The 10,273-nt window shown below is 44.7% G+C and overlaps 1 protein-coding gene across 2 annotated transcripts in view; it reads right to left on the bottom strand.

Annotated features, from left to right (window-relative positions):
• Spmip3 (sperm microtubule inner protein 3) overlaps positions 1 to 758 on the bottom strand; it is a 23,370-nt gene extending 22,612 nt beyond the window's left edge. Inside the window, exon 1 of one of the 2 annotated variants that reach the window (XM_087581693.1) lies at positions 628 to 758. The gene's annotated coding sequence lies outside the window, so the exon portion shown is untranslated. The remainder of the gene's footprint in view (positions 1 to 627) is intronic. The other variant, XM_087581692.1, reaches the window with a different exon arrangement.
• Positions 759 to 10,273: the final 9,515 nt, after the last annotated feature.

The raw sequence follows: 10,273 nt of genomic DNA, 5'->3' as shown, positions 1-10,273 counted from the left end.
TCTCATTTCTTTTGTGGTCATTGGAGAGACTTTTCTCGTTTGCATAGAACCTCTAAACATCCCTTTAAGCTGACAGGATACCTCAGTGGGCAAAGGCGCTTGCCACTCGATCCCTGGGACCTACGTTAACTTAAAGCAAGAACTGACCCCCGTAAGTTGTCCTCTGACTTCCACACGTGTGCTGCATGTCCTTCCCCCCAAATAAACTGGGGGGGTGGGTTGTCTTAAAAATAACACGTGGTCTCAGAATTCAGGTAATATAGAAAAACAAAAAACATTAATACAATCTTCAACCCAGAGAGACTAGTATGTGCATCTAATTAACTGTTAATTAAATTATGGCTACTACTGGGGTGCTGTGTGGTGTCTTGGTGCCTAGTTCATCAGAAGTCCTTCCAGGATGGAGCAATTTGCTTAGAGTTCCTCTCCTGGCATCTACAAACACCCCTTTTCTTCACCAACTTGGAAAACGCAGTCAGCAGCCATGGCAGTTTGCTTGAATTTCAGGCCTCCTCACTGACTCTCTGCCTAACTCACGTAAAGATGACTTACAAAATGGAGGAGCTTCTAGTCGCTGGTGCAGAGACCCCACCCATGCAGGAGAACATGGCGCACCCCAGATACTACCTTCAATACCGGACCGTCTCTGCGTCTGCTCAGAGTGTGAGTTGATCTTGATTGTGCTAGCCCTTAGCTTCCCTGGGCCAAAGAACAGTAGAGACAAAGGTTTATGGTCCCACGTGCAGGCGGGGCACAGTCAGGACTGGTCATTGTGAGGAAACCTCTGTCCTTAACTACTCTCTCCCTTCTGCTCTTTCCCTAGGACAGTCCTGGGTGAAGCATTGACAACATTTGCCCTCCTAGGTCTCCCTGCTCCACCAACCTCCCTTCCTCCCTCAAGTCTCCCTCCCTGTCTGTTTTGCTTAGGAACCACTGGGTTTTCTTTTTTCTTTTTTAATAATCTGCACTTAGAGATTGTTCTGTGGTCAATGTCTTCTCTCTCCTAAGCCATTGTCTTGGTTTGTTTTCTTTCGCCATGGTAAACACCCAAAAGCAACTGGGGAGACGGAGGTGGTGGTGAGTAAAGAGTGCCACATGCCTTTGGGGAGGCTGAATCGATGAGGGAAAGTTCCTTTCTGGTGATTCAGCCTGCTTCTCTAATTTCTACCGTTCTGAAATCCTATATTCAAATCCAAACTTCTCAGGCTTCGCTAACATAATAGTCTTTGTCTCAGGTTTTAGACTTCTCTGTATCAGACAAACAATACTGGGTGTTTAAGGAGAACCTGTGTGCTGTTGGCCAGCGAGGCATGAAGAAATCCTGGGATGTGCATTCAAACAGGCCGAGGCTTGGGATGGAGGTGGGGTGGGATGGGGTGGAGGAGTAGGATGGGGGGTAGGGTGACCTCCGTGATAGGTCACATAGTTCATGCATGAAGGCCCGGGCTCATTCCCTGGAACAACCAGAAACAACAACAAAACCACAAGCTCAGCTGTAGCCTTGCACTTCACTTACAAAACAGGACAATAAGCCACCAAGGGCTCGGGCACTAGGCCTGCTCAGTACTGCCTGTGTCTGCACTTGGCTCTCAAATGTTCGTTAGAATCACAGGAGACAGAAGCCTCAGAATATGCACAGACTAGAGGCCCCACTCCAACTTAACGGCAGAAATCTGTCTGCTGGCATGGTGGTATCTTGAAAACACTCTCCACATATTTTTTTGTAGAAAATGTCTAACTCAGAAAAGTTGACAAGGTATAGTAAAGAGCACGGTGGACACTTAATTCACCCTTGACCTACTTTCTCTAGGCTTTAATATTTTGCCATATTATGTAATTTGTCTTTTCATGCTGGAGTCCAATCCAGGGTCCCCCAACCCACCCCACCCCACCCCACCCCACCGCACCCCACACGCCAAGCCTGTGTTGTAACTCTGAGCTGCATTCTTTAGGCTCCTCTCTCCTCTGTCTTCATTGTTTGGATCAAACTTATTATCTGACATCTGTAAGTGATGCATTGAGATTATTTACCATCACCCCATCAATCCCCACTGTCAGTCTCCTCCCCCCAAATCCCCCACCTTTCACCTCACCTACAAGTGTTCCTCCCTTCCACTTTCACTTGTTTGTTTTGTTATGTGAGTTTTCTAAGACAACGGGTACTTAAAGTGATTGTTTTGCCATTGCCTGCTCTGCCATTTTCAGGGTGGACTACTGCTGATGGTGACAGGAATCAGCTGTCAGGGGAGGTCTAGTCCTGAAACACTCCCACTAAAGAGGAAAATGTCACTTCGACTCCACTACAAAGTTTTTAGTCTTTGAACTCCGCAAACACTTCTACTGGAAGAAGAAAGGTGACCCAGGTTAGTCAACAGATGGGCAGATCCCAGCACAAACACAACAGTAACAAACAAAACAAAACAATATGTCTTCTCCAAACATCATCGTTCCAGTGGCAAGTCCAGTGAGATCCCTGATGTGAAACTTTAGACTGTCTGGTTCCCTAATTGGTTCTTGATTTGGTCAATAAAGGCGGGAGCCATTGCTGGGCAAAGAGTAAAGGTGGGACTTCTGGGTCCCAGGAGGAAAAAAGAGATGTGAGGAAAGAGCAGAGTTTTTTGGCCCCACTTTGGAAGGAGAAGCACAATACTACCATGTAAGATCTTGTAAGCTAGGACCAATGGCCTCCACTGGTGGCAGAGGCTGGCTGATATAGGCTAGCTGATAAGGTTAGGGCAGCAGATTCTGCGCCCAGCAATTGCGCCTATCTGCCAAGTTCTAAAATAATAAAGCTGTCTGACTGTTTTTCATCTGAGGAGCAAAGGTGGGCAGAGAAAGAGAGAAGCTGGGGTGGTAGCTGGGGGCTTGGGGAAGTTAGCGGGGAGGAACAAAAGAGAAGCTGAGAGGGAGCGGTGGTGGAACTGGGACAGCATCTCCTGGCTTTCCCGGGTTGGGGTATGGTTGCAATTGATCCTGGGCTAAGCTGAATGAAGCAAAGGGAGCCAGGAGAGGTCAGAGTGAGGGTCCAGCTCCCAGGAAAGGTGTTAAATTGTTTTTAAAAACTACACGCACTACTTCTTCAAAAAAAATCATCACTCCAGTGTTAACTCCAGTAAGACTCCAGTAAAACTTTAGACAAGGAAATAAGGGCAATTATTGGAGCTCAGCAGTTAAGCGCACTTGCTGGGCTTACACAGTACCAGGGTTCAGTTCCCATCTCCCACAAGACAGTTTACAGCCTAACACTAGAGGATCTGGTGCCTAAAGGACCCTAGGGGCTTTCGCCAGCCTTACACCCACCGCCCCAGGTCAAGATTAGGCCAAGTACCAGCTTCCCACCGGGTCAAGGCTAGGCCAAGTTCCATTCTCTACCCACAGTTCTTGAGAGGAGCAGTGACATTCTTGAAAATCCACAGAATGGACAGTTCTCTGCACCCAAATCCCGTGGGAGGGAGAGCTGAACCTTCAGAGAGGCGGACACGCCTGGGAAACCAGAAGAGACTGCACTCTGCGCACGTCCAGACGCCAGAGGAAAACACCAAACGCCATCTGGAACCCTGGTGCACGGAGGCTCCCGGAAAGAGTGGCGCAGATCTCCTCAGTTGCTGCCGCCGCGGAGAGGACTTAGGCAGTACCCCACGAGCACACTTGAGCCTCGGAACCTCAGGTAGGACCAACTTTTCCCCTGCAAGTGACCTGCCTGGTGAACTCAAGACACAGGCCCACAGGAACAGCTGAAGACCTGTAGAGAGGAAAAACTACACGCCCGAAAGCAGAACACTCTGTCCCCATAACTGGCTGAAAGAAAACAGGAAAACAGGTCTACAGCACTCCTGACACACAGGCTTATAGGACAGTCTAGCCACTGTCAGAAATAGCAGAACAAAGTAACACTAGAGATAATCTGATGGCAAGAGGCAAGCGCAGGAACCCAAGCAACAGAAACCAAGACTACATGGCATCATCGGAGCCCAATTCTCCCACCAAAATAAACATGGAATATCCAAACACACCAGAAAAGCAAGATTTAGTTTCAAAATCGTATTTGATCATGATGCTGGAGGACTTCAAGAAAGACGTGGAGAACTCCCTTAGAAAACAAGTAGAAGCCTACAGAGAGGAATCGCAAAAATGCCTGAAAGAATTCCAGGAAAACATAAATAAACAAGTAGAAACCCATAGAGAGGAGACACAAAAATCCCTGAAAGAATTCCAGGAAAACACAATCAAACAGTTGAAGGAATTAAAAATGGAAATAGAAGCAATCAAGAAAGAACACATGGAAACAACCCTGGACATAGAAAATCAAAAGAAAAGACAAGGAGCTGTAGATACAAGCTTCACCAACAGAATACAAGAGATGGAAGAGAGAATCTCAGGAGCAGAAGATTCCATAGAAATCATTGACTCAACTGTCAAAGATAATGTAAAGCAGAAAAAGCTACTGGTCCAACACACACAGGAAATCCAGGACTCAATGAGAAGATCAAACCTAAGGATAGTAGGTATAGAAGAGAGTGAAGACTCCCAGCTCAAAGGACCAGTAAATATCTTCAACAAAATCATAGAAGAAAACTTCCCTAACCTAAAAAAAGAGATACCCATAGGCATACAAGAAGCCTACAGAACTCCAAATAGATTGGACCAGAAAAGAAACACCTCCCGTCACATAATAGTCAAAACACCAAACGCACAAAATAAAGAAAGAATATTAAAAGCAGTAAGGGGAAAAGGTCAAGTAACATATAAAGGCAGACCTATCAGAATCACACCAGACTTTTCGCCAGAAACTATGAAGGCCAGAAGATCCTGGACAGATGTCATACAGACCCTAAGAGAACACAAATGCCAGCCCAGGTTACTGTATCCTGCAAAACTCTCAATTAACATAGATGGAGAAACCAAGATATTCCATGACAAAACCAAATTTACACAATATCTTTCTACAAATCCAGCACTACAAAGGATAATAAAGGGTAAAGCCCAACATAAGGAGGCAAGCTATACCCTAGAGGAAGCAAGAAACTAATCGTCTTGGCAACAAAACAAAGAGAAGAAAAGCACACAAACATAACCTCACATCCAAATATGAATATAACAGGAAGCAATAATCACTATTCCTTAATATCTCTCAACATCAATGGCCTCAACTCCCCAATAAAAAGACATAGATTAACAAACTGGATACGCAATGAGGACCCTGCATTCTGCTGCCTACAGGAAACACACCTCAGAGACAAAGACAGACACTACCTCAGAGTGAAAGGCTGGAAAACAACTTTCCAAGCAAAGGGTCAGAAGAAGCAAGCTGGAGTAGCCATTCTAATATCAAATAAAATCAATTTTCAATTAAAAGTCATCAAAAAAGATAAGGAAGGACACTTCATATTCATCAAAGGAAAAATCCACCAAGATGAACTATCAATCCTCATCTTCGGTTGGTTTATATACAAGTGTGCAATTTCTAGGCTTGAAAGTAAAATGATGCTATCTGGTGCTGGATAGAGGAGCCTTATTTTTTATTATGGCAGCTTGCTATTTTTGTAACATGGTGATTTGGTTGAACACAATAAAGTACAGTAGTAACTGATCTCCCCTTCTTCCTGGATGAGTGAGGAGATGATTAAATGTTGATGTCAGCATCCTTGAGCATATTCAGATGAGCTTCTGCTTCTGTTGAATAGGATGCTGTATTTGATTGTGGTCCGAAGCTTTGAAGCACTACTTGGCATCTCCTTCCTTGGAGGTCTCACTGTTTAAACATAACAGATTTGATAGCTTGTTGGTAAGGTGAGGTCCAGCTTGTCTCCACTAGGTCATCTTCATGTGAATCCGGTGGTTATACGGTTTTGTTTTAGGGATATTTCATTTTTTTAATAACGGTTTTAGCTGACATTCATGGAGAGAATGAATCCTTAGAACTGTGCCACTAGTGAAAGGAAATCCTGTCTAGAGTATGTTTCTTTACAAAGCTGTGTCACACCATCCTTTGGGCCCTCTGCTGGAAAAGTAGAATCAAGTCTCAAATAATGCCTTTCAAATTGTATCCTCTAGTATTATAGATATAGGACAGTACTGTATCATACCTCTGTGGATGTAAAATAGCTTGTACCTGCTTTATGATACGTAGTAGTGACCATGCTTTATCAGAGCTGTTTTTAATGATGTTGCTCAGAATGTTTTCTTTCCAGATGATGATTGAGAAGCTAATTAAAAAAAAAATGGTGCCAGGTACCACAAGAGTAACAGAACTGTGCTGTTTTCTCAGGTTTTGTTTTTTTACTTTTTTTTTTTTAATGGAGTGTGCTGGATGTCTCTACAGTTTTGTTCAGATGACTGCAGAACCTGGAAAAGCTGTTGCTGCTGTTGATGCATAACACACTGCTATTATTGGTCTTTTTATATAAATATAAATATATATATACAGATATATAATTTGAATTTTTGGAAACTTTAGCTGTGCTGTCAACTTTGGAAAAAAGTATCCCCGTTTACTGTGTTGAGTTGGCACTGTACAGAAATTAACAGCCATATTGGTCTAGAAATGTTGAACTTAAGTTTTTTCCATTTGTACAGGGGTAACGCACTGTATTAAATATGTAAGGTCTTAAACAAAAAAAAAAGAAAGGAGGAGACATCTTAAGAGGTGTTCAGGGGGAGTAAGGGGGAGTTGGGGTGCATATGATCAAGATATAATGTATATGTGTATAAAATCGTCAAACAATAAATACAAGATACAAATTGTACAAATACAAGATACTACTAAAATGAAAATAAACTTGAGAGACCTTAAAATGAAAGAAAAAAAAAAAAGAAAATCCACAGAATGTACTGACTGAGAGTCACCTGACCCTCTGGTCCCAGATAGAGTTTGAATGCATGTCATATGCTTGCTAGCCAATAAATTCAAAGGTCAATATGCTTAGCCAATAATTTTAAACTGTAACCTTGCTGATGTAATCTGTGCCCCTAAAAAGTATAAAAACTGCTTGTTATAGCCATTTGGGGTCACCTTCTAGTCACTCACCACGAGGGGCTGATTGAGGGTCAACCCCAACGTGCCCTAAAAATAAACCTCTTGCGTTTGCATCGAAGTCTGTTCTCACTTTGGGGGGCGAAGGTGTCTGCCAGTAGTTAAGACTCACTTTGAGCCTTACAGCTCCCTCTTCTGGCCTCCTCCTGTACCAGGCTGACTCAAAGAGTACACATGTCTAGGTGAAACACTCACACACATAAACAAACAGCGATGGACTCTTCAAGGGCAGACAGACACACAAACACACGTATAGAAGAGCTGGCATCAGGTGGGCTGTACACACTCAGAGGGGTGGCACCAACTGGACACTTTAGCACAGGGGGAGGGGTTGGCTAGCCTCAGTAGGCTTTGGTAGGCCACAGGAGGAAGCTGTGGTTGCTAGTTTTTGGAAACACTGGCCAGTCATTTGTTAACATGGACACTTTCATACACTGCCACCGTTTGCACTGGGGCCAGAGGAAGGCTTTGCCAGTGCAGACTTGGAGCAAATGGAGAGGCTTTGTTGGTTTCCCATGAGTTTGAGGCCTTGGTCCTTGCCATGACTATGTTGAGGTTAACAATATGCATCCCCTCAGGACTTCATCTGCTCCCTACAAAGGCCAACTATGAATGTGTTCAAATAAGTGAAAGACAAGAATACAGCCTTGAAGGAATTCCCAAGAGAATTCAAACAGCCGGATGAAGTTAGGAAATTAATTTTGGGATATGAAAATAGAATTCTTTAAAGAGGAACAAAGAACCCAACACATTGCAATGATAAAGGGAGTGAAAAAGCTTAAAGGAAGGCCTTCCTGGCAGAATGGATCATGTGCAGGCTTGAAGAAAAGAACAATTGGATCATTTTGCCAAGATATATGATAATTTTTAAAAAGATTTATTTATTCGTATGAGTATGAGGCAGAAGAGGGCATCAGATTCCATTACAGATGGTTGTGAGCCACCATGTGGTTGCTGGGATTTGAACTCAGGACCTCTGGAAGAGCAGTCAGTGCTCTTAATTGCTGAGCCATCTATCTTTCCAGCCCCCATGATAATTTTTTAAAATGTGTGAGTGGAGCATGAAGACCTCTGAGAAGACATAATGGAAAAAAAATCTATGGATATGATTTTAAAGAAGGAAATGGATTTCATGCCATAGACATAGAAAATAGTTTAAATAAAATCATAGGAAAAAAATCTTCAAATAGGGAAGAAGCACACGGAGATGGCAGTGTTTGCCAGCATCTGCTGAGGAGTCTGAGGGACCCATGGAGACTCTGATGGGTGACAAGGCAGTGGGAAGGGAGTCTGCAGGGCTTGTGGTAGCTCCAGAACAATGGAGGGGTCGGGAAAGGCAAGTCTTATGGGAAGATGCTCTTAAAGTGTGGACTCACGAGACTGGAAGGAAAGACGGCAGAACAGAGCTCTGTGGAGAATGACTAGTCAATACCCTTTGCTGCTGTAGCGCAGCAGACGTCTCAGGAAGATGAGAGGCCCCGAGCTTCCTCAGAAACAGATCTTTGCTGAATAGGGCAAGCCTTAGGTCAGCCGCCTACACAGAGCCACTGTGGCCGCAGCTTGTGCTGCTTGTCCTGCTGCTGGGAAGAGGGAGCTGGGCCTCAGTGAACCAACCATGGGGGTGGCCAGCACTGAAGACAGGGTGGAGTGCAGAGTCCTGGAGCTCCCTGGGAAACATGTCACAACTGAATAGAGATGGTCCTAGGCCAGCCAGCCAGAACCCAGGATGATGCCTCAGTAGCTGCCTGCCCTGCTGGGAGATGGAGAGTGCAGCTGCCTGCCGGTCACAAGCACAAAGGTCGAGCCTGGTGAGCCTCGGGGTGGCATACATCGAGGACAGGAAGGTACGTGGCAGTCAGGAGCTTGCACAGAACCTGCCCCTGGATGCCCTGCCTAACTGCAACATCACCCTGACTCTGGGCAACAGTAGGACATCTGAGATGAGTCTCAGAAATGGCCCAGTATTTATACAATGCTTCAGAAACCAGACCTAGCACTCGTTGCAATGAATATTTGCATGGTCAAAAAAACAATATGTGTAGAGCTGGAGAGATGGCTCAGTGGTTAAGACCACTGACTGCTCTTCCAGAGGTCCTGAGTTCAAATCCCAGCAACCACATGGTGGCTCACAACCATCTGTAATGGGATCTGATGCCCTCTTCTGTGTGTCTGAAGACAGCTACAGTGTGCTTATAAATAAATAAATGAATAAATAATAAATACATAAATAAATCTATCTTTAAAAAGAATAGCATCTTTTAAAAATGTATGTATATATATACACAAAACACATATGAGTGTACTATATGTATATACATATATACATATGTCACACAATATACATTATATATATGTCACATAATTATACACACATTATGGGACACTTCAGTTTTCAATGCCTCTATGACAGACAAACATTTGATGGAGAGGTGAGAAAGATAGAGGAATGGAGGCATGAGTGAACAGTGGAGGGGTGCAGCTAGAAACTCAACGGTGGTGAGAGGTGTGAGAAAAGGCTGCAGTGGATGGAGGAACTCTTTGTTGTCAAGTAGGGCAGCCTGTAGCTTGTACATTCTGACTCAGCCCCCTGCCACGCTGCCCAGTCATAGTCCTGGCTCTGAGCAACAACTGTCCACAATGAAGAACAGTTCATTTTTCTGGATGGGACCTTGAAAGACCTCTATGGTCTGTGTTGCCCTTGGAGTCCATGCTGGTATCTGTGGTCAACTGTCCTCGGTGTGTTGAAGCCAGAGGTTCACATGGATATTCCTGGTCCTTCAGCAGCTGGGAGACATGGTGATGTCCCTGACACAAGTTACCACCAAAGGCCATACAGATGTCCTTGGTCTGGGTCACTACCGGAGACCATGCTGATGTCTGTGGGCTCTGCTGCCACCCAGGACCATATTGATGTGGGTATCCTGTGATGCCACCTGAGTCCATGGTGATGTCTGAGTTGGTGCTGCAGCTGAGAGCTGCCTGGGCAATGGTCCTATTGCAGCTGGGGCCTCTATTGATGTTTGTGGCCTGTGTTACCACAAAGATCATGCAAATGTCCATGGTCTGCACTGCCTAAACCCGTGTTGATGTCCATGGGCTATGATGCCACCTGAGGTTATGTTAATGTGAGTGGCCTGAGGTGTCACCTAAGGCCTTGTTGATGTCCTTGGCCTGTGCAGCTGCTGAAGGTTATAATGATGTATGCAGCCTGTGCAGTGGCAGAGGATTGGATTGATGACC

This window comes from Rattus norvegicus, chromosome 13, assembly GCF_021556685.1.
Source record: "Rattus norvegicus strain SHRSP/BbbUtx chromosome 13, alternate assembly SHRSP_T2T, whole genome shotgun sequence".
NCBI classification, from domain to species: domain Eukaryota; kingdom Metazoa; phylum Chordata; class Mammalia; order Rodentia; family Muridae; genus Rattus; species Rattus norvegicus.
This window is presented reverse-complemented; position numbering and strand designations above follow the sequence as displayed.